A 5,660-nucleotide genomic window follows, 5' to 3' on the forward strand; every position below is an offset into this window, starting at 1 on the left:
GTCCTGTTGATCAGGAGGGGTGTGGCGTACCGCAAAACGGAGGAAACGGACTGGTGTTGGAGCGCTACGGTCGAAACGGGGGTCCTATTCATCGGGAGGGGTGTGGCGTATCGCAAAACGGGACTCCACGGGATACTGTTCATCTCCACCGTCGACCCCCTCCAGCCTCCACGGGCTACTGTTCATCCACCGTCAACCTCCTCTAGCCTCCACCTGTGACTGTTCATCCACGGGCTCCTGTTCATCCAGCCTCCACCGCGCGCTACTCCACCGGCTACTATTCAACCAGCCCTCTCCACGGGCTCCTGTTCAACCACCCCTCCACGGGCTACTGTTCATCCAGCCCTCCACTGTCTACTGTTCATCCAGCCCTCCACGGGGTGGTCCTGTTCATCCAGCCCTCCATGGGGTCCTGTTCATCCAGCCCCAACCGGCTCGATTGATCGGGGTCCTGTTCATCCAGAGGCAACACCACGAGGTCATTTTCATCCACCCCCACTGGGAACTGTTCATCCAAACCCCCCCAGCAACGCTCACTGTTCATCCAGAGGCAGCATCGATTGGCTTCAGTTAGCAGCAGTAGCGAAGGAATCGCTCGATCGGGTTCAGTTAACAGCCATCGATCGATCGCTCGGGTTCAGTAACGCGTAGCCTGCAGTGCAATCGCTCGGGTTCAGTTAGAGCCCAACGCCTCGCTCGGGTTCAGTTAGAGCCCAACGCCTTGCACACACGCGCGTACGTGTATGAGAGAAACGCGCATCGCTCGGCCCCCGACCACCCGCCGTAACCGGGAACTCCCCGAAATTTTCCTCGCCCTTGTTTCTACCACGGTTTTTCCCGTCATGGACGGCCCAAAGAATGTCATGCAGCTGAGTCTCCAGCCCGCCCAGGACGAAAAGCCCATTTTCTGTCATGAATTTTTGTCATAGAAGTAGGAGCCCACCACATCTATGATGATACCGGGTTTTGTCACAATTATCGTCATAGAAGTGTCATAAGTATGACAGGAAAAAAATTCGTTCGGCCCAAAATGTCACGGATGTGTCTTTTTTTTTGTAGTGTTGGTTGTGGATCTTTTTATCCAAATTTTTGATTAACTCTATAGTGGCAATTTTATTTTCAATAATATCAAGCCTTTGCATCACGTGTTCCAAAGTTAAAATATTTCCATTGACCAAAAGAGGTGGTGGGCCTAACAAATCTATCATGGAATTATAAGAATCAAAAGTATGGCTTCCCAAGAAATTCCCTCCGGTAATGGTGTCAAGAACATATCTATTCCAAGGAGTGATGCCTACGTAAAAATTTCAAAGAAGAACGGAAGTGGATTGCTTTCTAGTAGATCTATTCTGAGCATTGCAAATTCTATACCAAGCATCTTTTAGATTTTCTCCCTCCCTTTGTTTAAAATTGAGAACTTCATTATCGGGAGTATTAACAATGATAGGCGGACTAGCCATGAAGGCGAATCAAATGATCTAACACACGCACGCACAAGAGGCAAGCGAAAAGAGACGAATGGAAGAGGGGCAAAGAAAAGGCAAAGGTTTTCGAAAATCATTTTAGAAGTGGGGCAGAGGAAAACGAGAGGCGAATGGCACATAATGTAATGCGAGGGAGAAGAGTTTCTGGTGGGTACTTGGTATGTCTTGACTTGGCGTAGATCTCCCCGGCAACGGCGCCAGAAATCCTTCTTGCTACCTCTTGAGCATGCGTTGGTTTTCCCTTGAAGAGGAAAGGGTGATGCAGCAAAGTAGCGTAAGTATTTCCCTCAGTTTTGAGAACCAAGGTATCAATCCAGTAGGAGACAATGCACAAGTCACCTAGTACCTGCACAAACAATCAAGAACCTTGCAACCAATGCAATAAAGGGGTTGTCAATCCCTACACGGTCACTCGCAAAAGTGAGATCTAATAAAGATAGTAAAGTAAATATTTTTGGTATTTTTGTTGTATAGATTGGAAAGTAAATATTGCAAAATAGTAAATGAGATGCGATGTAAATAAAAGAGATGCAATATAATAAGAAAGAGACCCGGGGACCATAGGTCTCACTAGTGACTTCTCTCAAGATAGCATGTATTACAGAGGGTGAACAAATTACTGCCGAGCAATTGATAGAAAAGCGCATAGTTATGAAGATATCTAAGGCAATGATCATGAATATAGGCATCACAATCTCTAATTGTCATTGCAAACATGTTTCATTCATAATAGGCTGAATCAGGAACGATGAACTAATCATATTTACAAAAACAAGATAGGTCGAGTTCATACCAGCTTCTCTCATATCAATCAGTCCATCATATATCGTCATTATTGCTTTTCACTCGCATGACCGAACGGTGTGGATAATAATAATAATAATAATAATAATAATAATAATAATAATAATAATAATAATAATAATAGTGCATGTGCATTGGACTAAGCTGGAATCTGCAAGCATTTAATACAAGGGAGAAGACAAGGTAATATGGGCTCTTGGTTAAATCAACAATAATACATATGAGAGCCACTCAACATTTTCATCATGGTCTTCTCCTCTCGACCCCCAAAGAATAAGAAAAGAAATACAACTATTTACACGGGAAAGCTCCCAACAAGCAAAACAAGAACGAGAAATATTTTTGGGTTTTCTTTTAATTACTACTACTACAGGCATGGAAAGTAAACTAGCTAAAAGCTATAACTATTTTTTTGGTTTTTCTTAAGGTTTTTCAAACACACAAGAAGAAGGCTTAGAAAAGAAAATAAACTAGCATGGATAGTACAATGAAAAAGTATGAGCACCGACAACTGGCATGAGCGTGTGAACATGAATGTACTGTCGGTGAGAAATACGTACTCCCCCAAGCTTAGGCTTTTGGCCTAAGTTGGTCTATTCCCACGGATCAAAGCTACTCTCTCTAGTGTACTGAGGAGGGTCCTCAGGGTGCCACTGTTTGGCGATCTTCTCCGGATCCCACTAATAAACAGACTGTCGATAAGGGTCAAGTGGTGGCTCAAGCTCAGACACTGGGACTTGTGTCAGCCTCCAGTATGCATAAATGGCCTCTGGCAAGATGAGGTACGTGCCTAAAAGTATGTTAAACAAAAAGGGTGCAGGCAAGGTAATAATCTCATAGTGAGTTTTATCAATATCAAATTATACTTAAGCATCTTCTTCTTATTTTTAACAATAAATTCATGTGCTACCATACTCTTATAATCTAGAAAAACAGGGGCAACAACTTTTCCTCTTTCTCATAATGCCTAATAGGTATCTCAAAGTGTTCAACAAGGCGTGAAGCGAAGATGCCTCCGAAGATGGGGCCCTTTGTACGGTTCAGACTTAATCGTTTAGCAACAATAGCGCCTAGGCTGAAAGTTGTATCACGAAACAAAGCATGGCGCAAAATGACAAGATCAGGAGCACTAAGATTTCCACTGTTCCTGCGACCAATTAAGCATCCACTAGCAAATATCGCAAAGTAACGTAGAACAGGAAAATGTATACTAGTAATTCTTGCGTCAGAAACTTTTCTCGTTTCTCCTACATCAATTCTATCAATAAATCCATCCACATTACTACGGTGTGGTTCCTCGATGCTGCCCACAAAGGGTATCTTGCAGACCCGACAAAAATCATGGAGTGACACCTCCTTAACCTCATCATATAAGTGAAACTCCACTGAAGGTGGTGATTTCTTAGCATGGAAATAAAAAATTGCATGAAAATATTAGTGAGTAGGAGATACTGTTCGCGCTGGTCGTGGAGGAAGTCGGTGAGGCCTGCATTCTCAGCCAAGTAATAAAAGTCATCGTAAATTCCGGTGGCTCTCAAGAACGCGTCACAAGGCCATTCGCACGGCCGAACCTCCGGAGTGTGAGGAAGATTGTATTTGGGCTTCTTATTCTCCTCATTCTTCTTATCCTTCGAGCTTCGGCTTGAAGAGCCTCTCAACAATCTCTTCAACATTTTCTCCATCTGAAAATTTCTCAAATTTTTAGTGACTCAAAATAAAAGTGAACCAAACTCAACAAGATTGATAGCAACTACTCCCATAAGTGCCTAGAGGCTATATCATGCATTAAAACTACTTTGGACCATATAAATTTGACATGCAAGCTCAAGAACAGGGTCACCTTAGCAGCAAAAATTTGCAATAAATAAAGCACTAGAACAAAAACTAATTGGACCATTGGAGGAGTCACATACCGAAGAACAATCTCGCCAAACAGTTTTGTGAATGGAGCTTTCAGCAAAGAGATCGAAAACGGCAGCAAGATGAGCTAGAACACGGGTTTGAGCTATGGGAGGATTTTTTCTGGAGGAAGACAAAGTGAGTGGGTGCTGCAATAAGTGGAGGGGGTCCATGTGGGGCCCACGAGGCAGGGGCGTGCCCCCAGGGGGGTGGGCGTGCCCTGTGCCCTCATGGCCAAATGGTGGGCCCCCTGGTGTGTTCTCAGTGCCAAAAATTCTTAAATATTCTACAACAAATCATATTTCATTTTCTGGACGTTTGGAGAACTTTTATTTTTGGGGTATTTTTATTGCAAGGATAATTCAGAAATCAGACAAAAAATACTATTTTTGCTTTAAATCTAAATAACAGAAAGTTAAAGGAGGGTATAGAGAGTTGTGCTTTTTAACTTCATCCATCTCGTGCTCATCAAAAGGAATCCACTAACAAGGTTGATCAAGTCTTGTTAACAAACTCTTTTCCGAATCGCATGAGACCGGAGAATTTTCGAATAACACTAGGTTACCTCAACGGGGATATGCATTTCCCCAACAATAAGAATATCATATTTCTTCTTGACAGTAGGAAGAGGGAATTCAAAACCTCCAATAGTAATCGTTGAGATTTTTCCAATAGAATTGATACTGTGGACTTGAGGTTGTTTCCTCGGAAAGTGTACCGTTGCTCATTACCATTAACATGAAAAGTGACATTGCCTTTGTTGCAATCTGAAGGAAACATGCCCTAGTGGCAATAATAAAGTTGTTATTTATATTTCCTTATATCATGATAAATGTTTATTATTCATGCAAGAATTATATTAACCGGAAACTTAGTACATGTGTGAATACATAGACAAACAGACTGTGACTAGTATGCCTCTACTTGACTAGCTCGTTGAATCAAAGATGGTTAAGTTTCCTAGCCATAGACATGAGTTGTCATTTGATTAACGGGATCACATCATTAGAGAATGATGTGATTGACTTGACCCATTCCGTTGGCTTAGCATTTGATCGTTTAGTATATTGCTATTGCTTTCTTCATGACTTATACATGATTCTATGACTATGAGATTATGCAACTCCCGAATACCGGAGGAACACTTTGTGTGCTACCAAACGTCACAACGTAACTGGGTGATTATAAAGGTGCTCTACAGGTGTCTCCAATGGTACTTGTTGGGTTGGCATAGATCAAGATTAGGATTTGTCACTCCAATTGTCGGAGAGGTATCTCTGGGCCCTCTCGGTAATGCACGTTGCTACCTCTTGAGCACTGCGTTGGTTTTCCCTTGAAGAGGAAAGGGTGATGTAGCAAAGTAGCGTAAGTATTTCCCTCAGTTTTTGAGAACCAAGGTATCAATCCAGTAGGAGGCCACGCACGAGTCCCTCGCACCTACACAAACAAATAAATCCTCGCAACCAACGCGAT

The sequence above is a fragment of the Triticum aestivum genome, chromosome 3D (assembly GCF_018294505.1).
Source record: "Triticum aestivum cultivar Chinese Spring chromosome 3D, IWGSC CS RefSeq v2.1, whole genome shotgun sequence".
In the NCBI taxonomy this organism is placed as follows: Eukaryota; Viridiplantae; Streptophyta; class Magnoliopsida; order Poales; family Poaceae; genus Triticum; species Triticum aestivum.